The sequence below is a fragment of the Quercus robur genome, chromosome 7 (genome assembly GCF_932294415.1).
Source record: "Quercus robur chromosome 7, dhQueRobu3.1, whole genome shotgun sequence".
In the NCBI taxonomy this organism is placed as follows: Eukaryota; Viridiplantae; Streptophyta; class Magnoliopsida; order Fagales; family Fagaceae; genus Quercus; species Quercus robur.
In genome coordinates, this window is record NC_065540.1 from 6,529,920 (window position 1) to 6,554,298 (window position 24,379).

Below are 24,379 nucleotides of genomic sequence, written 5' to 3' on the forward strand. Positions count from 1 at the left end.
ACTTGTCTCATTTAATGAGTTAGCATTAGAGTTCAAATCTTAATAACAATATATTTTAGTATTTTCTATTTTTTTCTTCAAAAAACTATCTTTTTAATTTCAACTAACCAAACATGTTTTTAATTTCAAAAATATAAGAAAATGGTTTTTTCTTTATATTCCTAAAAACAAGTTTTTGAAATTAGAAAACAAAAATTGTTACCAAATATAACTTAGAGATCCAACAAGAGAGCCATTAGACTTGTTTAAGACAGTGATTGATGGCTCAAAATGAGGCCCAAAAAACAAACAAAGAACAAAGTTTTTCTCTAAACTAGTTTGAAGAGAAACTTTTTAAACTTCTCATATATTTCTTTTTTTGGTGTAAATTTTGAAAATTTAACTATTGAATTTCATGTTTCTTATGTTCTTAACATGCATATCAAATTTCATTCAAATTGGATATTATTTACTATTTGTTCAATAAACTTATTTTTGACACACAATTTTAGATCATAAAAATTTCAAATTTTAACATTTGTTTGACGAGATAGTAATTGATTTTTGATCTTTTTGAAATTTTACATGCATGAAGAATATAATAAGAACATGCAATCTAACGATTAAATTTTCAAAATTCACCCTCAATATAGAGATATATGAGGAGTTTGTAGAGTTTCTCTTCAAACTAGTTTGGAGAGAAACTTTGTTTCAAAAATATCACCTTCATAGTAATGGGAGCAATGAAAGTGCCCTTGTTATTTAGCCATGCATTGGAAAAAGTTAGTATCAAATTCGACTAGCAGGTAGCAGCTCAAAACCTTCTACTACTAGTCAAAAGCGGCCCAAATTACTAGGCAAGTCACGAGCAAAGTTGTGGTTTTGAATATGGAACCAGAATTTCTCAAAGAATATTGGAGGATAATTGTTTTGTGTGGATTAGTCATTAGTCATTACTTTGAAGGGTTTTGATCTTCTGAATCTCCCACACTAGTAAAAAAAAGTCCCATGATTCATTAAGATTAAGGTAGTGATTGCCTGTTTGGCATCTTTATCGAAATGCATTTCATAAATTTATAGAAACTAAAATGTATATTATAATTTTTTTTTTTTTTTTTTTTAACTTGTGGAATGAAATTTCCTTGCAATGCATTTTGTATTTCTCATACCCAAAATAAAATTTTGAAAAAATAATACTGAACTCGTTTGGTAACTATTTTTGTATTTTGGTTTCAAAAACTAGTTTTTCTGTCTCTTTCACATTGCGTGTACCTCTCACCTTCTTTTCTTCTGTTTTCATTCATTCATTCATCATCTTCAACCTTGTGTCTCCGCCTCTCTCTCCCTGAAAACACCAGATTTCTCCAACCTTCCGCCTCTCTTTCTATTTAACTGTCTCTAAAGTCTGAGAGGGAGATGAGATCTTTGACCTTCCGCCGTGTGTCTCTGTCTCTATCATGTCTGATCTTGAACCTGCAGGCTTTTAAATTGATTTTTCATGGCTGTACATCGACGTGGTTGAGACATTTTTGCACACATCATGTTTGACCTTTCTTCTCTCTCCAAAATAAGAACCTCCACGCACCACCACCACCACCACCACAGAGGACAGGGAGGATAGAGAACCGAAGCTTCCTATGGCTGTTTTTGGACGTCTATGGTGTTATATCGGCTGATCTGAATAAAGCAAAGGGGATGCGTAGATCGGAGTAAAGGGAGGCCGATCTGTGCAGGCATAGGAGTGAGGTATGATCTGTGTTTTACTTTTCTTCTTTCTTATTCAATGAAGCTTTTTTTGTTATTATTATATCTAGATTGAAATGTCTAATGAAAATATATTGAAGCATCTCTTGCTTATGATGAGTCGTGTGATTGTGTGTTTTTTTCCGTGTTATTTTCTTGTCTTCTTTTTTTCTTTTTCGTCCAGATTTGTGTTTGGAAAGGAAATAATATTATATAACCCAGTTTACAAATTTTAAAATGAATAAAAAGAGCGAGTAGTGATTATAGAACTAAAAGTTAAGATGTCAAGGGCTTTCTAGTTCTCTTTTATGCCGATTTGGATTAAGGAGGACCGGTTTGGATTGAGGGGAAAGAGGGAGAGTGAATAAAATTGACCGGAGCTAGGATTACTTATTTTGGGGCACAGATTATGGTTATGGCATGTAACCTTACCCTTCTTTTTTATTAGAAGCTAGTTCTCGAGTTCAAATACACCATCTATCCTTTTGGAAGGAAACACTTTTATCATCTAAGGTTTAACCTCTAAAATTAAAAGCATGACATTTTTTTTTTTGACCATTCAAAAATAAAAAATAAAAATACTAAAATGCAAAACTAAAACTAGCACATATTTGCTATAAAAAAAATAAAATAAAATAAAATAAAAATTGCCCTTATTCAATATTAAAAAAATGTATAAAAAGGAAAAAGATGTGAAATGAAACGATTAGGCTAAAATGCAAAATGCATAACTCACATGGAATAAAAAGAATATTTTTAAAATATTCTTCCCATATTTTGTTTGGAAGTTTTAATAGAGGAAATGAAAAGTCCATTCATTTCTTTAATTAAAGTGGGAGAAAATGGTATGATTAGGAGGGAACACTCATTCCTCCATTTTTTCTCAAAATCTCAAATTTTTGTTCCTTAAAATTGGAAAATTATTAGGTACTCCCGGAGTACCATAAATGCATACTCTCTCCTTTCACATAAATGGTAAGTCTCTCTAATTAAATTCATGATGGGACCCATCATTCATGTGAGAAGAGAGAGTATGTATTTATAGTACTCCAGGAGTACACAATAATTTCTCCTTTAAAATTAAGAAGAATAAAATAAAATGAATTTAAGTTTAATGAAGATTTTATTAAGATTTTACCAAAAAAATAAAAATTATTAAAACTCCTAAAATACCCCTTCAATCTCAGCCCTTTTTACACATCATGGCACCTTTTTTTTTCTTTCTCAACCAGCCTTTAAAATACATAGCCATCACTCTTGCACTCTATTGGTCACGCTGCTACTGCTATTCTCTTCTTGTTGATTCATCAAATTCCGTGATTTTTTTATTGATTTAATTCATTGATTCATTAACTTTTCACAAGTTGATGTTAGTATATTTGTCTGTTAGTCTTTCAATTCCAAGCCAGGCCACTTTATGTATATCTATCACGCCACTATGTAAGCGTTTGGATTGTACTTATTCTTGCGTTTTCAATTCCACGTTTTGCTTTTTTTTTTTCTTTTTTTTTTTTCTGCACGTGAACAATAACCTCACATGGGTTCACTGTTCACGTACTGTTCATATAATGCTCACACATTAAAAATATTAAAAATAGGTCTCACGATATTATTCACACATTTAAAAATTATTTTGCTACAGTACTTTCAATTTTCAATTTCAGCGACAATAAGCTCAATCCAAACGGACCCTCTATGTATTTCTATCATTCAATATTGCAATTTTTTTTTTTTTTTTTTTTTGTCTATTTGTCTGCTACTTTTCAACCATTCAATATTGCTAGTATTTATTTGTCATATATGATACGTGAATTGCTTTAAAAAATAGAAATATGCATAGCTTGATTTAGTTACGGTATACATAGCTTGTTTTTTTAGTTTACTATTATTATTTCTTTGAATTTTGAAAGCAAATAAAAAGCAACAACAATATTCACATGGAGTCTAAACTAGAATCATTTTTTATATTTTATAAAATGAGGGATATAATAGTAATGTTATTATAAAATAATTTCATTCATTCTTTCCAATATCACTTCCAAATAATGGCACTTACATTTTATTTGATTACATTCCTTTATTTTAAAACATTCACACAAGATTACTTAATTCTATTCGATTCCATTCCTTTCCCTACTTAAATACGTTCCATTCCTTTATAATTGTTTCATTCCCTTCCATTCCATTTCTTTAGTCTTTTTGGTGGGTAGTTTTTTTCATTTTTGGTGCTTCTAAGTATGCTTTCTTCCACAAATGGCTTGAGAAAGCATTTTGAGGTAGTTCAGGTGGCCAATTCAAGTTTTACGATGAAGCAGAAGTGTGACAAGACAATGGAAGGAATGATTGGGGCAGTTCAAGTCATTTTTTTAGTATTATTATTTGTTTTTAACTGTGGAGTTTTCTTCCCTATATGTGTGCAATCAGGTTACTCCTGCACAAATTCGAGAAGCAGAGAAGAGTTAAAAGATAATGGAAGGAATGATTGAGGCAATGACCCCTGGTCTCTTCACCTCTCTGCTTTTTTGAAGTTATTTTCATAAATAATACTTGATCTAGCATCTCTTGTTAACACCTGGTACCACTCCCCAGTGATTGTAGCAACGTTCCTTCTTTTATTCCTATATAAATTACTAAAGTCAGTTTAGCTTTTCTTTTATGAGGTTATAATTGTCTATTTTAATTGCAGAGGAGAGAGAGAAGCCAGAATTGTTGGCAGAACCTCCTGTCAGGCGGAAAAGAGTTGCTCAAGAGTCTGGGAAAACAAAATAGCAGGTATGTTTTGTTGCAATTGATGTAAGATTGCTAAAGTGATTTCATTGTAAGTGCCTCAAAAGGCAGGGTTTTCTACTGTTGTTTTATGAAATTTTGGTCGTATTACTTGTTAATACTAAAAAAAAGCAACAATAACTGAGAAAAACAACTCATAATCTCTATAGAGGTAGGTGGATACCTAATTTGGGTCATTTGCTGCTGCACCTTCGGTAGCAGCACTTGCGGCTTCAGCACCTCCGGCAGCAACAAAATTTCCTTGAAAAATAAATGAATCTACATTAAAATCAAAAAGAAAAAGAAAAATGGAATTCAATCTAAATTCTGAACTAAATATTTGTACCCGATTGGTCCTTTTATTGCATTTGCGCTCATGCTCCAATCTCTCACTAAACCCCTGAACTTGTATTTTGCAAAATTGACACAGTTTAGGTTTTTTTGACTCCAAGCTCCTCTTCCTTCCTACTAGGAATAGATCCTTAACCTTTTTCTTTCCTGTCATTCCCAAACATTGACTAGAAACCCTAAGTATTTCCTTTTTTGCCAAACAACCTTGAGTAGTTCTTATATAGTTATACGAAAGTGACAGTTTTTCGAAGCTACAAGTATGGAGTCGGCTATTTTAAGATTTTCCACAACGGGGTGGGCCAAGCCCATCGATTTGGCCCAATGTGCAATCGGGATTCAATCAACATTTTACTCGATTGCTCTGGCTTTAGCCCATTATATTATATTATGATACATAAGACAAATGTTGGAGTAATTAAAGCTGGAAGAACCATTTTATGGTTTTGACCATATTAAATTTTGGATGTATTGAAATAAAAGAAGCAGAGCACTTGGATTGGGCAATGAGGAATAGCTATGGGCATGGCATACTGTCTGGAGTATATGCACCAGTTGACTCCACCTATAACACACAAAACCCTGGAATCTTCTTTTTTATAACACACAAAATATGTACCCAATCCTAATGCCCATATTATTATTATAGTACCTATAAATTAAGACATTTGCACTGCTTTGTCCTCGCAAATAATGGGCTTAAGCCAGAGTAATCGGGTAAAATGTTGATTGAATCCCAACTGCACACTGGGCTAAATCGATGGGCTTGGCCAACCCCGCTGTGGAAAATCTTAAAATAGCCAACTCCATCCTTGTAGCTTCGAAAAACTGTCCCTTTCGTATAAATATATAAGAACTACTCAAGGGTTTTTTGGCAAAAAAGGAAATACTTAGGGTTTCTAGTCAATGTTTGGGAATGGCCAGAAAGAAAAAGGTTAAGGATCTATTCCTAAAGGGAAGGAAGAGGAGCTTGGAGTCAAAAAAAACCTGAACCGTGTCAATTTTGCAAAATACAAGTTTAGGGGTTCAGTAAGAGATTGGAGCATGAGTGCAAATGCAAGAAAAGGATCAATCGGGTACAAATATTTAATTCAAAATTCAGATTGAATTCCATTTTTCTTCTTGATTTTAATGTAGATTGCATTTATTTTTTAGGGAAATTTTGCTGCTGCCGAAGGTGCTACAGCAAATGACCCAAATCAAGTATCCACCTGCATCTATAAAGATTATGAGTTGTTTTTCTCAGTTATTGTTGCTTTTTTTAGTATTAACAAGTAATATGGCCAAAATTTTATAAAGCAACAATAGAAAACCTTTCTTTTTGAGGCACTTAAAATGAAATCACTTTAGCAATCTTACATCAATTCGAATTGTGGGAGTTGCAACCGTGGGAGCTTCACCTCCTCTTTAGAGGTAAGACTCAAGAGGCAAAGATCCATTGAGTCAATATCTTTCAACACCAACCATTCTTTTGAGCAAGTGCATATTGATTTATTATGCATCTCAGGAATTGTCCCTGAGTCAAAATGATTGTTTGATATGTTAACCAAAGTTTGCTTTTCTAGATTTTTCCCATCAACAATTACAAGCCAAGGATATGAGTGAGGAATAATATGAGGATGCTTTGTAGCTTCCATTTCCAAACCTGTGTATTAGTGAAAAAAAAAAAAATAAAAAAAAATAACAAAAAAACAAATTTTAATATTAAAATATGAAAAACCCGAGTCCAATAAAAAGAAGGAAATTTGGTATGAGAGTCTTATTTAAATATTCTTGATTCACGACTTATTCTAACTCAAAATAGAAGGCATAATTTTCAGAACCGGACTGGACTGGGAGGTCGGGCCGTGAAAATCGAGAACCGGGATAAAGACCGGTTTTTTAAACATAAAGAACTGGGCATATGTGGCAATTCCTTGAACCTCTAAAACCGGGGTTGGACCGCACGAATTGGTGGCAAGAACCATGCGGTCCAACCCCTTAGCAATTTTTTATTTTTTTTTAATAAAAACAACTTAACACAATTTTATTCTGTTTAATTAAATTATCCATTTCTTACAATGAATAAAAAAAATTATAATTAAAATCCTTCAAAGATATTCAACTTTACTTCAAAAATTAATCATGAATTTTAATGTTTTCATGGTTATTATTTTATTTTATTAACTTTCTTATTTAATTATTAAATATATGCTTAAAAATCATTAAATTTCCCTCACATATATAGATATATTAGTCAGTTTTGTTAGTTTTATAAATTTAATATCTATATTTAGGCTTTAATTAATTATGAAATTAATTATGACGTCATCAAGGTTCGATCTTGATTCCACTTCAAAAACCTTAAACCTCTCCTTTTTACGATTCAATGAACAATCCGGGTCTAAAAATCTTGATCAAAGGTTGAATTATTATCAAAACTAGTCGCTAACCCGTGCGATGCACGAGATAATTTTTATAATTTGGCTCAAAGCATATTATGGCTCAAAGCATATTATAATTTTTTTTTTAACCCATAATAGTACAGAATGTTAAAGCAAGAGCAAAATGGGGGAAAATATAAGGAGAATACAAATTGACTAAAAAAGGGATGAGAATCTTAACAAATTTAAGTTAAGAATAAGCAGTTGCCAATGCAAATCCTTCAATTTAAGAACTTTCATGGCCTTACAATTAATGCCCAAAAACCAAGTCTTGTCTGGTTGAAAATAGCTATGGAATAAATAAAAAATTTTAAAAAGGGGGGCTCTCTCCTTTTCTTCTAACCTCAAGTGTCAAGCAAGGATCATAGGATGGATTATGGGCAATAATAAAAGTCCACAACACAAATTTGGGTAAAAGAAACCACCTGCAACATTTAACATTCTGTGAGGCAAAAGATATGATTGCAAGTAATATAGAAAAGCATGATTCCAATCCAAAATTTGGATTCTAAAACAGTAATAGGTTCAGGAACAAAATATGATCCAACTCAGATTTTCAACAAAGATGAAAAAATTGATGTGTAACCCCAAAGTCTTAGGGCATAAAGTTCAACTTAAGCAATCTATATATTAAACTCTAGGAGTTTAAACTTTCTTTTTCAGTTTTAGATGTCTTTGTGATTCTCATTAAAAAAAAAAAAAAAAAAAAAAAAAAAAAGCTTTAAATGTAAATAATCATCCTTTCATCAACATGTTTAATATAAACACAGGCTAGGGAAAAAAACCATAACCAAAAAAAAAAAAAAAAAAAAAGAAGAGAATCCTATAGAGTTGAGAACAATTACATCTCAGCGAAGAAGCAATTAACAATAAAAGTACTAAATTTCTAAACTTTGTTTTATCAACATAGTACAACTTTTTCATTAAAAAAATTAAATTAAAAAAAAACATAGTACAACTTAAAATGATGAACCATAGAACAATGGAGAACTTTGTTATGTTTTTTTTTAATAGTAGAAAAAGGAACAAAACGGAATAGTAGAAGAATTAAAACCTTCTAGGTTGTGTTCCTTGCAATCCTCCAAAACCAAAGGAAACCCATCAAACAGAAAAAAAAAAAAAAAAAAAAAAAAAAAAAAAAAACATGAAAAATAATCAAGCAATAGGGAACCAAACAAAATAAAAGAAAAATCCATATGGAAAAAAGAGAGGAAAAAATAGGGATGTACAGAGATTCAATGGTGGAGTTTACAAACAAATAGAGAGACAAACGGATATAATATAGGAAAACAAATTTGAAAAGAATTGGGAGAATTACCTGACATGAGAAACCAATCAAAATCTCATCCTGATTATATTTATGCTGAATAAAACTTTGGAGGCTGTACTTATTTTGCTAAATCTTGTCTTTGCCATTGCAAGGTGAAAACAACACAACTTTCTTATATCCTTTATGCAACATAAATTTCAATGAGGTTGATGGCATGCTAAGCATGGCTGTAGCTCTGTACCTGCAATTACATATATGTACTTACATATTTGTATTGTAAGAGTTCCAATTAAAACAAATTAGAGATAATTAATAACTTCCCTAATATGAAAAAAATTCATCAAGAGCATTTACAAATATAATAAGGCTAGAGGATAATTCAGTGATATAACAATAAGGGAAGTGGCAAAATAAATAAAATATAAATGCATCTTATAGGGAGTAACAATTAGCATAGCTGCTCCTGGCTGCTCCTTTTGGAATTTAGATCAAACATATCTTTGCAGCTCTCCATACCATTTTAAATCACAATCATATCATTGAAAAAACTATAACACTATAAGAAGAAACTATACAATGTATAAAAGGAATTGAAATGGAACAGAGCTGATATTGTACAAAATTACAACAAAAATTGCTATGATAAGCCTAAAGACTGAGTTAACCTACATTTTTTTAATAAGTAAGATACACATACATTGGCTGGATCTTGAACCCAAGACCTCACCATCTACTTTGCTCTTACTAACATACAAGCAGGTTTAGAACACAAAGAGCCTCCACAAAGCTGATCAAGCTTGCTCTCCAAAATTAAAAGTTTGAGTTAGGAAACTCGAGATCTTTTCCAAATATAATAGTACAGGTCCAAACATTAACACTTATGTTATAAATTGGTTAAATTGTTAACTAGTAATTATACAGTATATTCTTTCATAATAAAAAAAAAATTATATATATATATATATATATACAGTATATTCTCGCAAATATCGATGGATATTTTTGCAGACTTTATTTCTTGAAATGATAAGTCATGCATACTGAACTTGTGGAGTACTTTCAAATTTTTTTTATCCAAACAAACCTAATGAACAATATTTCCGGAAACCCAAATAATTAAAATTTTGAGTCTTATTATATGTTGCATCCCCGATTTAAAATACTTTCAATCAAGAAAAGTTGTCCTATTGCCTTCAAAAGGAATAATATTTCAGGCAATCAATATTCCTTAAACATTGACAATTTAAGTACAAATTCATTGAAAAATTTTAAAAACAGAGATACAATCCATTGATATCATATAAAACAGAATTCATAAAAAATAAATAAAAATAAAAAGGAAGAGAGTCCGAGTGCTAGAATCATTGTTTCCTAAAAGCAAAATACTATGTCAATTAATAATATTTATAACTACTGTCTAGTACGGCCTTTAACGCTGTACATGTAAAAAAAAAAAAAGATTGCCCAATGATTTTTGGCTCTAAAACAAAATCAATTACGTACCAACAAATTAATCCCTTGATTATTATAATCTAAATAAGTGTTATAAAATTAAAAATCTAGGAGAAAGCACGTAAACAAGCGCAACCATGCAAACAACAAATCGATAGTCAAAATTATGAAAAGAACTCAAAAACACGAAATTTACAGTAGATGATTATTATTCTTATTTTATTTGTGGAATTAATTTTTGGGATTTATAAGAAAGCTATGAAGATTAAACTGTTGTCTTTGGAAAATAATAGAACAAAATTTAAAATTATACGTACCTTCTGAGATTCTCTGTGGAGGACACAGTGAATGAGCGAAGATTCTCAGAGATGAAAGCCTAATTCGACTTGAGGAGCACCTTGGTTTCGCTTGTAAGTTTTTCTTTTTGTTCATGAGCTCATGTTGCTAGGTTGACGGGTCTATATATAAACGATGTTTACTTGGGCTCTGGGATTTCCTAATCCTAGATTTATTAGGATTGAGGTATCCTAATCCTACATCAATTGGACCTGGTTACTATTACTAATTGAAATCGTATTGGAATTTGGACCAAACCGACTCAAGGTTGTAATATAAAAAACCCCTCCAAAGTTAAGCTGATTCTACTGTTTATATATAGAGGTCCTTCTTCTTCTGTTTTTTGCTCTTCAACCCTTTGTGTCGTTCGCCGCACTACCCTCAACCGAAGATGGTACCTTTTCTTTTCTTATAAATTTCGTTGTTGATTTATTGTCTTAGACATTATTTTTTTCATAGAAATCAAAAAGCATAGTTATTTATTCTTTTGGTATTTACTGTCCTTTAATTTTTTTTTTTTTTTATATCAATAATTATTCCACCATGCAGTACTAGTTAAAACTCTTTTTGTAATGTATTTTTAATAATATCATCAGTTTTAAGGGGAGGGAACAAGATTATTGTTTTTATTGTATCATATTGCTAAATTGATCCCCAGACTCTTTTAGAGTCTAAAATCTAAATATATATTATTCATGTCGTGTATTGGTATTTAAGGGTTGTAAAGAACTCCATTATTTCATTGTTTGGTTGAGTTTGAATAATTTTTCTTATTTGTTTCATCTCTGTTTTCAATAAAGGACAACTATATATCTTCCAAATATATGATTGAAAATATAGTTCAATCTTTCAAGCAAAAGGAAGAGGAATAGAAAGAGAAAGAGAAAGAGAAGGAAGAAGAGCTAGATGGATTATGGTCTGAGCTTCCATTTCATCTTCTTAGTCTAAATGAAGAAGAGCTTGATGGATCATGTACTGGGTTTTCATTAGATCTTCTTCGTGAGAAAAAGAAGGAAGAACTGCTAGACAGATCATGGTCTGAGCTTCCATTTCATCTTCTTTGTCAATTTTCAGCATGCCTCATTCTCAAAGACTTGAGTACTTTTCGTGCCATTTGCAAATCATGGCAATTAAGTAGTCCTATGAGTCCACTTCAACCATTATTGGATCCCCCATATTCTCATTCTCCATATTTAATGCAATTGGGTAATCACAGATGCACATTCTTTCATCCAATGCATGATAATGGCAATTATCAAATGGATATTCCAGAGTTGCGGGATGCATTTATCCGTTATTCAAACTATGGTTGGCTTCTCTTGTCTAAAATGGATGGAAGTGCCTTTTTCTTCCATCCCTTCGATAGGATTAAAATAGAACCTCCAAGCTATCTTTGCAAGGAAGAATTTGAATCAATGAGTTTTTCTTCTCCCCCAACGTCTACAAATTGTTTTGTTATAGCAATCATATCTCGTGGTGACAAATTCGACATCATTAGGCGTGGTGAAGTGGCTAGAACTTTGTGCAAATTTATAGAGTATTTTTGACCTATTGGTAATGGGAATCCCCTACTATATAAAGACCGTTGCTACTAGTTGGGTCTACGAGAGGATGGTCTCCCAGCCAAAGTGGGAGTATTTGATCCGCATGAATACTTGACTCATCCTAATCCGTACAAATGTCGATGGAAATATCTTTCCTATTTTACTCCTCCAAAACACTTAGATGATTCATGTAATAGTTATTTGTTGGAAAGTGACGAGAAGCTTTTTGCAGTGTTTGAGCTTAATCAAATTGAGCCAAGTATTCAAATTTACTCATTGAATCTCTCCTCGATTGGAACAAGGATGAAATGGCATAAAGTGACAAATATTGGAAATAAAATGCTATATGTTAGTTCTTGTGGTTCTTTTTCAGAATTGGCTATGGCAAAAGGTATGAGTAATTAGATTTACTTGCCAAATGTTCTAGACAACAATAACATATTCTACTCTCTCCAAACTAAGAAGTACCACTCCTGTTTTAGTGATTATTCGAGTAAAAGTATATCTCTCGGAAGAGAATCAACCAAATGCACTTGGATTAAACCCAATTACATAGATTTGGATGAAGGGTTTAAATGGTGAGAAGAAGAATTATAAAGGTTGAGGACTTTCAAAGAAGCTTATTCTAGATGGAAAGAACTTCACAAAAAAATTAGTTTAGTTTTACTATGCATTGGTTATATCTCTTGTTTTATTTTTTTAAGTTTCAACGATATATGTGTGTGTGTATATATATTGTGCGTACCCAAATTCTACTATGTGGACCGGGCTTAGAATTGGGCTCACAATCTATTTGTATAGTGGGCCTAGTATTTCCTACTAAGGGCAGCTCCACCTCAAATCATTCTATAGCTTCCCTTAATCCCAGTGAACACCCTTACCCTTCTCTCTGTGTTACTCACTCTTGGGTTTCACTTATTTGCTCTCTCTCTCTGTCTCTCTCTCTCTCTCTCTCCCTCTCTCTTTCTCTCTCTCTCTCTCTCTTATTTTTTCTTTCCAGAATTGCTAACTCCCTCCTTCTCACTCTCTTCTCCTTTTTATAGCTTCATGTTGGTGGAGGTGTCATGATTATTTCCTCAACTCACTTGTGTGGGTGGGGTCCAATCTAATTATTCCTGATGATAATACGCTCTAATCGAAATGATAGTAATGGCATTGGAGTTGACTCCAGCCTCCAAAAGACCGCTCAGCAACGACATCCCCTAAGGCAATACTGGATTGCCGAGAACTTGGGTAACCCCCAAGCAATCCCACTCCCGACCAGGTTAAAGTTGATTGGCAGGGGCTTGCTTTTGACATGTTCAAGACATAATGGACTCATTGTAGTTTTTAGGCTCAGGTTGGGCCTTAAAGTGTGTTCGAATCAAGGCCATAGGTCCAACAGGGTCGGGGTCATGTACTGTACCACAAGGCGTGGGCCCAAGGCCTAATGGTCCTGGGGGCCTATCCCATACATATAAATATATATATATATATATGTGGGGGCTTTTTTTTTTGGAGTGGGAAACTCTTGTACTCCCATCTTTTTTTTTTTACGTGCGTCCCACATCGAAGAAGACTCCTTCCCCCCTCTACCTTATAAGCATGAGTTGAAGAGAAAGGAGTACCATCAGTTAATAACTGATGGTATACTACTCTTTCATATTCACAGCTTATAAAGCAGCAAATGGGAGGAGTTGTCTTCGATCTGGGACTGCAAAAAGTTTCCCAGGGAGTACGAAAATAGTTTCCCTGGGACAACAAAAAAGTAGCCCACAATATATATGTTAATGTATATTATGTTACTGGGCTTTAGGCCCAATTAGGTTACTTGTATAGTACACTTTACTTGTACCGCACACATATGCCTCCTATATAAAGGCACTGATGTATATTCTTTTATTCAAGAAATACAATACAATCATTCTGTATTTCTAACATGGTATCAGAGCCACAACTCTGACCTTTTCTTAGCAGTCTTGTCTTCATTAGTGTGGCTTTCTTTTTAACAACGCTTCCACCATCACACTGCCGCCGTAGCCTCTCGCCGTTGAACCTCCGACGTCATCCAGCCGTCGTACTTGGGTTCCGAACCTGCAGCCGCCGTCGTTAAGCAATTTCACACTACACAGACCACTGCTCTTTGCATCGCCGCTGCAATTATTACTCCAATTACGTTTTTGAAGGCACCACTGAGATTGTCCAGTGCCGATCTACACACTCATGAAAACCTCGTCGCCATCAGAGACTGCACGTGCCCCCATGCACCGTTCAAAGTTGCTATTCCGCCGATCACGCGCCACACGCGCCACCATGCGCCACAGCTTCGTTTCACGCACCGACCACGCGCCTCACATGCATCAACAGCCTCGCTGACGTCATTGTTAACGTCAGCCCTAACAGCTTGCTGACGTCACTACTTGCGTCATCCGCTGACGTCACCTTCTGAATCTGGATTTGACCGTTGACTTTCAGGTTGACCGTTGACTTTGACTGGCCGTTGACCGTTGACTTTTCCAGGGTTGACTTTTTCAGTCCAGGTTCTCCTTACCCAGTTTTTCGCGTAGATTTCATTTTTGCTGTCTATTTTTGCATATTGTGTCTCTAAATGGATAAAAAGGATATTTTTGTTTCTCGCCCCATCAATACTGTGTTGGAGGGGAATAAAAATTACTTATCTTGGTCTCAAGCTATGTGCAGTTTTCTTAAGGGTCGCATGCTCTGGCATTATTGTACTGGTGCAATGACTATTCCTGTCAAGGGAGCAAGTGAAGAAGATGCTGTTTTTCTTGGTTGCATGATTGAATGGGATAGTCATAATCACATGATCCTCACATGGATTCGGAACACTTCCATTCCCTCTATTTCCAATCTGTTGGGCAGCTTTGATGATGCAAAATCTGCATGGGATATGTTGGCCAAAAGGTACTCCACTACTCATGGATCCATGAAATATCAGTTAGTGGTTGAATTGCATCAACTCAGGCAAGAACCAGGGCAATCCATCAATGATTATTATGATCAGCTTCGCCACATTTGGGACCAAATTGACCTTTCTGATCCAACTTGGGCATGCTCAAAGGATGCTCAGCAATATGCTTCCATCAGAGATGAATTTCGCCTCTATGAATTCCTGATGTCACTTCACAAGGACTTTGAGCCCATTCGAGGTCAGCTTCTAAATCGCAGTCCTGCTCCCTCTCTTGATACTGCTGTGAATGAGTTAGTTAGAGAAGAAGCTCGTCTTGCAACCCTTCAAGCCCAGAATAAGCTCAATGTTTTGGCTATTACTCCATCTACTCCACTCATAAAGCAACCTCAGCAATCAAGTGATTCCTCTGGCTCTAACAATCGTCGCAAGCAGACCAACAAAAAAGTCTGCAACTATTGCAAGCGTTCTGGCCACACTATTGAGATTTGTTACCGTCGCAACAAATCTACTGCTGTTGTTGCTAATACTGAGCCTACTCCGCCAATGGCTTCCACCTCAGCTAAGTCCCAGTCTTCTGGATCCACTATCAACCTCTCCCCCACTGAACTACAGGAGATCATTGCTCAGGCTGTTCGTATGGCTGGTAATGCATCTCTTTCCACTGCCCTATCTGTTCTACCCGGTAAGTCTCAAACTTGGCTTTTTGATTCTGCCTGCTACAATCCCATGACACCTCACTCGTCCTTATTCTCCAAACTTGACCCTGCACCACATCCTCTAAATATTCATATAGCTGATGGTTCCACCATGCATGGAAATAGTTTAGGTTTTGTTTCAACCTCTAATCTTTTTGTTCCTGGAGTCTTCCATGTACCTGACCTATCCTATAATTTGTGCTCTGTGGGACAATTAGCTGAATTAGGTTATCGCCTTATTTTTTACTATTCTGGGTGTATTGTGCAGGATCCAAGGACGGGGCAGGAGCTTAGGACCGGTCCTAGAGTTGGGCGTATGTTTCCCGTGGACAATCTTCATCTTCCACCTGTTGCTCCTGTTTCTATTGCTGCTGCAGCTGCTGCAGTTTCTTCCCTACCTTCTCTTGCACTTTGGCATTCTCGTCTTGGTCATGCACCATCTTCTCGGGTACAACAGTTAGCGTCTAGGGGTCTGTTGGGTTCTGTGTCTAAAGACAATTTTGATTGTACTTCATGTCAGTTAGGAAAATAGCCAGCTTTGCCTTTTAATAACAGTGAATCCATTTCTAATAGTATTTTTGAGTTAATTCATTCTGATGTTTGGGGACCTTCTCCTGTTGCTAGTATAGGTGGATATCGATATTTTGTTGTTTTTATTGATGATTATTCTCGTTATAGTTGGATTTTTCCTATGAAATCTCGTTCTAAAATTTTACCAATATATAGCAATTTTGCAAAAATGGTTGAAACACAATTCTCCAAACGTATCAAAACTTTTCGATCTGACAATGCTCTTGAATATACTCAATATGCGTTTCAAGCTCCGTTACATTCCTATGGCACTGTACATCATCTAACTTGTCCAGGTACCTCTCAGCAAAATGGTAGAGCCGAAAGAAAATTTCGTCATATTCTTGACACTATTCGTGCTCTTCTTCTTTCTGCCAAAGTTCCTGCCCCATTTTGGGGTGAAGCTACTCTTCATGCTGTTCATGCAATTAATCGCATTCCAAGTGCTGTCATCCATAATCAAACTCCGTATGAGCGTCTTTTAGGGTCACCCCCTGACTATCATCACCTTCGCTCATTTGGATCTGCTTGTTTTGTTCTTTTTCAGCCTCATGAGCACAACAAACTTGAGCCTCGATCTAGACTTTGTTGTTTCCTTGGTTATGGCGAAACTCAAAAGGGGTATAGGTGTTATGATCCTGTCTCTCATCGTCTTCGTGTTTCTCGTAATGTTGTCTTTTGGGAACACCGATTGTTTGTTGGACTCTCTCACTTTCGTTCTTCCTTGACTAACTCCTCTGTTTTAGAAATCTTTCCAGATGAGTCTCTTGTTCCTTCTACAAATACTTTTGATCCTTCTTTGGACTTCTCTCCAGATATTTTTGATGCTTCTCCTAGACAGGTTGAAGATGAACAGGTTGATGACCAGCTATCCCACCTTGAGCCTGGGTCCCCTACTCCTGCTCTGCCTGAAGATCCTCCACAAGACATTCCACCTCACCACTCAACCCAGGTAAGATCCATTCCTCCACATTTACTTGACTATCATTGTTACACTACCCTTGCTACACTTCACGAGCCTCAAACCTATCGTGAGGCCTCTACTGACCCTTTATGGCAGATTGCAATGAAAGAGGAACTTGATGCATTAACCAAAAACCATACTTGGGATCTGGTTACTCTTCCTCCTGGACAGTCTGTGGTTGGTTGTAAGTGGATCTATAAGATCAAGACTCGCTCTGATGGATCCGTTGAGCGCTATAAGGCTCGTCTTGTTGCCAAAGGTTTTACACAGGAGTATGGGATTGATTATGAAGAGACTTTTGCTCCAGTTGCTCGTATCTCATTTGTTCGTGCTCTCTTAGTTGTTGCCGCTGCTAGTAAATGGAATCTTTTTCAGATGGATGTTAAAAATGCCTTCCTTAATGGGAATCTGAGTGAAGAAGTCTATATGCAACCTCCTCCTGGTCTCTCTGTTGAATCAAACAAGGTTTGTCATTTTCGACGTGCACTTTATGGTTTTAAACAAGCCCCACGAGCTTGGTTTGCCAAGTTCAGCTCCACTATCTTTCGCTTAGGTTACACTGCCAGTCCGTATGATTCTGCATTATTTCTTCGTCGTACTGATAAAGGCACTATTTTGCTTCTTCTATATGTGGATGATATGATCATTACTGGTGATGACCTCAGTGGCATTCAAGAACTCAAGGATTTTTTCAGTCAGCAGTTTGAGATGAAAGATCTTGGACATCTCAGCTATTTCTTGGGTCTTGAAATTACTCATTCCACAGATGGTCTTTATATTACTCAAGCTAAGTATGCTTCTGACCTGTTGTCTTAAGCTGGACTCACTGACAGCAAGACTGTTGACACTCCAGTTGAACTTAATGCGCATTTGACACCCTCGGGGGGAAAACCATTGTCTACTCCTTCTCTTTACAGACGATTGGTTGGCAGCTTAGTTTATCTCACAGTTACTCGTCCAGACATCTTCTATGCTGTTCATCAGGTGAGCCAGTATTTGTCTGCTCCACGATCAACTCACTATGCTGCTGTTTTGCGCATTCTTCGATACCTGAAGGGTACCCTTTTTCATGGCCTTTTCTACTCAGCTCAGTCTCCTCTTGTACTCCGTGCATTCTCAGATGCTGATTGGGCAGGAGATCCTACTGATCGCAGGTCCACTACAGGTTATTGCTTTCTCCTTGGTTCTTCTTTGATTTCTTGGCGAAGTAAGAAACAAACTTTTGTGGTCCGCTCTAGTACTGAAGCAGAATATCGTGCCCTTGCTGATACCACATCTGAGCTCCTTTGGCTACGATGGCTTCTTAAGGATTTGGGTGTGTCCACCTCCTCTGCTACTCCCCTTTATTGTGACAACCAGAGTGCCATTCATATTGCTCACAATGATGTCTTTCATGAACGGACTAAACACATCGAGATTGATTGTCATTTTATCCGTTATCATCTTGTCCATGGTGCTCTTTAGCTCTTCTCCGTCTCCTCCAAAGATCAACTTGCAGATATTTTCACCAAGTCACTTCCTAAGAGACGCACTCGTGATTTAGTTGACAATCTCAAGTTGGTCTCACATCTACCTTGAGTTTGAGGGGGGCTCTTAATGTATATTATGTTACTGGCTTTAGGCCCAGTTAGGTTACTTGTATAGTACACTTTACTTGTATCGCACACATATGCCTCCTATATAAAGGCACTGATGTATATTCTTTTATTCAAGAAATACAATACAATCATTCTGTATTTCTAACAATATATATAGCCAAAACTGAGAGAAAATTCAATTCAAATTGTAATGCAATTATAATCTAATTTTGTGTCACGTGTCCCATTTAATTTTAGCTTTTAAATTTTTGTTCTAAGTGCGTTAGTTCAGTGTAAAAACTAGATTTCTATTAGAGTTTAATTTTGCGCCACATGTTCCATCTAATCTAATTTTTTAAATTTTTGTGTCAAGTGAGTTAATTTAGTATAGGAAATGAGAAGTCCAATATATATAAACCATAAAAAAAATAAAAAAATAAAAACTAATCATATATCTAACTCTATATATAAAATTAGAGAAAAAAAAAAAGAGTTTGAATAATTTTATATTTATGAGCCATTTTTTAAACTAAAAATAATTCAAATTTATAAGTTATTTATATAATATACCATAACTATATACGGTCCATTAATAACTAGGTAATATGTTTGTGTGTGTGTATAAAACCAAAGTTTAGAAAACATTCCCTAAAATGGTTTACTAATATATGCCCTAAGGGCACACATTAGTAAATCCCAAAATTCAATTATAATCAAAATTGGATTTTTTTTTTTTTTTTTTTTGGTTAGCTTTCCATAAAAATTAAATTGTTTATATTTTTGTTGTTATTTTTTCTCTAAAATAATGAGCATATTTTTTATACTATTTCTATTCAGATATTTTGTATGTGAACATTTTGAACTCAAAAAAATTGTAATTGAGCTGAATAATTCCATGCACTAATCCCCATTCAATTTAGGAGATATTATTGGACCAATATATTCTTTTTATTTTGTGTTGTATTTAGTAGGATTTCATGTACAACGATTGTGAATTAATATAGTATATGTAGTATCTCACAATGATTTTCAAAATTATATATGTAAGAACCAAGTACGAGACTTCTGGGCCTTGAATTACTTGGGCTCACAATTTATTTGTAGTGGGTTTGGGGATTTCCTACTTTGGGTCGTTCTCGGCAGAGAGGCTCAAAGCGACACTCAGTTTATTATTTCTCACTTGATGGTTTTCTCTCCATTTTTCTGAACCCCTTCTTCTCCCCGATTTCTTCTATTTATAGCCAAGGTTAGTGGGGAGATTATGATTACAGCCACCGTTAGTGCTACTAAGGGTCCAATATTATCTGGTTAAAGTGGATGTTTAGGTGAGAGGGCGGTGCAGCATTTATGACCTTGGAACTTGGTTCCTGCTTGATGGATTATGTTCGGCAACTCAGTTTCCCGTGCATATCATGAGTTTCCCGTGCATAACTTTCTCGTACATGGCCAATTCGCTTGCCCGGGAAAGTTAGACCGATCGTCTGTTGGAACTCAGACCCCAAAACTTGTTTTCACGTTAAGGCAGTGTCAAGATGGGCGTAGGATAACTGGACCTTTCCGCTGGGCCTGCATCCAAAACCGGTAAGGGCCTGGGCCCAGGACCTGTATGGGCTTGGGCTTCATGCCGGTATGGGCTTTGGGGTCTCGGTGCCATACATTAGCCCCCCCTTGATTCATACTCAGTCACCGAGAAGAATCAAGGAATCGTCTGGGACTTTTGACCTCGGGAATCTTATAGCCTGGGACTCGTGTCTACGGCTTCTCATTAATATTCATCTCAAAAGACGCGCCGTTTCGCGGCGCCAGATGCAGTTGCCATTATTGCTTGTCGGTTCGTGAACCGAAGCGGCGCGCGAATCACTTACGTTTGGCATTCGATGGGTCGCTCGTAAATCGTGCCCATTTATTGTTTGATTGAACGTTTCTTTTCCCGCCTTTCCTTTTGGCTCTATAAATAGTCCCCCTCTGAACATTATTTCATTTTTCCTTCGCCTCTGATTTCTTGCGCTTACTCTCTGCCGACCAAATCACTGTGCGCTTACTCGCTTGCCCAGTGCTCATTTCCTCCTTAGAACCCAAAGTAAGTTTTTCTTCCCCTTCCAGTTCCATCAGCTTTATTTCTTCAAGTTCCCCTTTTGTAGTTTTTAGTCACTATAGATGGGTTACTCTTACCTACTAGAATCCCCGGCTGCTTTAGCCACCTTTAGGAGTAAATTTAATGTTCCCGATGACGTGGATGTGGCCTACTGCCATGAGAGTGATATTGAACTCCACCGAGGGCGGGGCACAGCCTTTTTCCCTTTGATGTCAATTTTAGAAGGAGGGGTTAGGTTCCCCGTGGATCCCCTCTTGATAAACGCACTCACGTACTACGGGCTGTGTCCAGACTAACTTCCCCCCAACTTTTACCGGGTAGTTAGCTGCGTCAGTAAGTTGAACCATACCTTTAACTTACAGTTAAACCACCATGACATTAACCACATGTATAGCCTCTGTGCGAACAAATCCACCAACTATTACTTAAAGACAAGAGATAATCGGGTACAGCTGATATCATGCCTACCTGACTCGAACAAGAACTCCGTTGGGGAGTTTGTTAGGGTGCGCGGCAACTAGTTTGCCGGGGACGTCCCTTGCCCCCTTTCACGGCGTGAAGTGGGTTCGTACCATTCCCTTGATATAATTGCTTTCCTCTGCTTCTCTTTTTCTTCTTATTGTTATATACTAATGCGATACTTGCTCTTTTGCAGACGGCAAGGTGTTCGTTCTGGACTTCAGACCCGTCCACGTCAAGGATCTGAACTTCGTCCTCCACTCCGAGATATATGTGCATTGGGACGGACAATTCCGGGCCTCGCATTTGATCCTCGGAGTAGAGCCGGTTTACTCTACTTGGCAGACCTTCAAGCAGGCACTATTAGTTGATAGCCCCCTGCTATCATATATAGACGTCCGGTACGTAAACTTTTTGCCTTCGAAACTTACAACCGGGGAGGCAAGAGAATTTGGTCGGTGGTTCACTGCCTCGGACGAGCTAGCTCCCTTGTGAGACGAGTCCGCGGAACGGGTATCTCAGCGCCTTAGAGAGATAGCCCACGAAGCTATACAGCAAGGAGACCAAGCCCAAAAGCAGCCTAATCCCGAGAATCCACCCACCGAGCCTCAACAGCAAGTGATAGAAGCGGCTACCTTGCTAGCTGAAACTATTCAACCCGGTGCAAGGATGGTGTCTAGGAGAGTCATGACCATCGACCAGTTTGTGCCCGGTGCCCGGCAGCCCAATCAGCCCCCGCCTACTCAGGGTCGGGGTCAAGCGTCTCAGCCTCCACCCCCTTCGCAGTACGGACGGGCCCATAAGAAGCAGAAAGTAACCGATCAACCTTCCACGGGTCCGGGGGATGCCGGAGTCCAGACTCCTCCCCAACCATCAGGAGGAATTGTTATCCGTGAGCCATCGACCCAAGCCGGCACGGGGGTTGCGTCCTCCTCTCAGGTGGCTCCAGCATGGAAGCCAAAGTTTCTGTTGGACGGAAAACCACTGCCCTCAACCGCCTATGTTCCGATGTGGGAGAAGGGAGAGGGCGGCCGTATTGCCCAAACTTTGGCCGAAGGCCTCCTTCTTCCCGAGGACGTGCATGCCTTTGAGGAGGGATCCGAGGAGTCTGTGGGGCGCCGGTTAGAGTGGCACGCCATTGCGGTAATTACTTAGCTTCTTCGTTTTCTTTCCATGCATCCTTTTCTACCTCTTTATTAATTTTTGGGTTTGCTAGGCTGCTAAACTGGCTCACATAGTAGCCAGCCGGACACGGGATCTGGCCGAAGAAGTAGAGCGTGAGAAGGGTGCCCGGGAGTCGACAGCCAAAACGGCAAAGGAAAAGCTTAAAGCTGCCGAGTCAGCCGAGAAGAAGGCTGCTGCTGCTGAGAAGAACCGGGCATTGGTCGAGAAGAGGTGTGCAGAGATCCTGGCGAAGCAGAATGAGATGGAGGCTAAGTTAGCCGAAGCCATCAGCCTTAATACTGCCAACGCCGATGAGATAGCCGACCTCAGGGCAGCCCTGGGGGCCGCGGAGCAAAAGTGGTACAACGAGGGCTTCGCTGATGCCGAAAATTCAGCAGAGCCGGTAGTGGCTCGGGCTCGGCATATGGGTTTTGAGGCCGGGTAGTTCGCCGCACTCCAAGCAATGGGAGCTCCCGAAGATTCGCATCTAAGGGACCCCGGCCAAATTTCGTTTCCGAGCCCTGTCCCTGCCGTCCAAGAAGCTCCAACCGCTATTGACGAGGAGGAAACGGCCAGTATGAGGGAGCTGGTTGAACAAATTGATGCTCACGCCGAGCCCGAGGAAGTGGAAGTCACCAGCATCCCGACTGTGCAGGAGCTTCTTGGTGAAGACCCGCCCTTCCCCCTAGCCGTCTAAGCAGAAGTGACTGATCCTGCCCATCCTTCCAACTGATTTTCTTTATAGCCTCTTTGTATTTTTACTTTGTTTTTATCAACTTTCTAACTTCAAAGGTTTATTTGCCTAAGGCACCGGGATGTGGTGCATGAACAGTTTCTTTTATCTATTTGACGAGTAACATGCTTTCCGTTTGACTTTTATTTTAATCAATTACATGAATTTTTGTCAATTGGTTTATTTCACGGGGATTATGCCAGTGCTTTGGGTCATTTAGTTTAACCAGTAGTCATGCTTTTGTCCTTTGTGTTTTTAGTTACAAGGTCTAAACCCGCTCATTGGTTCTAATCGAGCCGAGTACCAGGTTTTTGTCCTTAAAGGTTTTAGCTGTAAGTTTTCCACCTGCTCGGCGAATATGATCGAGCTGAGGGTCAGGTTTCTGTCCTTAGAGGTTTATTTGTAAGGTTTCCACCTGCTCGGCGAATATGTTCGAGCCGAGGGTCAGGTTTCTGTCCTTAGAAGTTTATTTGTAAGGTTTCCACCTGCTCGGCGAATATGTTCGAGCCGAGGGTCAGGTTTCTGTCCTTAGAAGTTTATTTGTAAGGTCTCCACCTGCTCGGCGAATATGTTCGAGCCGAGGGTCAGGTTTCTGTCCTTAGAAGTTTATTTTGTAAGGTTTCCACCTGCTCGACGAATATGTTCGAGCCGAAGGTCAAGTTTCTGTCCTCAGAAGTTTATTTGTAAGGTTTCCACCTGCTCGGCGAATATGTTCGAGCCGAGGGTCAGGTTTCTGTCCTTAGAAGTTTATTTGTAAGGTTTCCACCTGCTCGGCGAATATGTTCGAGCCGAGGGTGAGGTTTCTGTCCTTAGAAGTTTTTTTGTAAGGTTTCCACCTGCTCGGCGAATATGTTTGAGCCAAGGGTCAGGTTTCTGTCCTTAGAAATATTATTTGCAATTATCTTGGTTCATAGTTGCGAAAACGGCATATACAAATAAGTTCATCATAATCTTGATTTTAACGAAATACAAATTGTGGCTTACACGGGTAATTATGCGTAGAATTTCTTTAAGTTGTTGGCGTTCCATGGCCGAGGAAGCGGCCTCTCGTCGAGGTCTTCCAAGTAGTAGGCCCCTGCACCTGCAATGGCTGTAACTCTGTATGGTCCCTCCCAGGTCTGAGCAAGATTCCCTGCAGCTATATCTCGCATGTTTCCCACAACCTTTCTTAGTACTAGCTCCCCGGCGCTGAATTCCCTCCCTTTTACATTTCGGTTGTATATTTGAGACAGATTCTGCTGATACTCGGCGAGCCGTATGGACGCGGCCTCACGGCATTCTTCTAACCAATCCTAACGCTCCATCATCAGGTCGGCGTTCTGAACGGGGTCAAACCCGGCAACCCTTGCG

The 24,379-nt window shown here is 37.7% G+C and overlaps 1 long non-coding RNA gene across 1 annotated transcript; it reads right to left on the reverse strand.

Moving 5' to 3' along the window:
- Positions 1 to 7,431: 7,431 nt before the first annotated feature.
- Positions 7,432 to 8,884, reverse strand: LOC126690810 (uncharacterized). The gene is made up of 2 exons (XR_007644744.1): positions 8,578 to 8,884; positions 7,432 to 7,684 (listed from the first exon to the last, which is right to left on the reverse strand). It is a non-coding gene; the product is annotated as an uncharacterized LOC126690810 (long non-coding RNA).
- Positions 8,885 to 24,379: the final 15,495 nt, after the last annotated feature.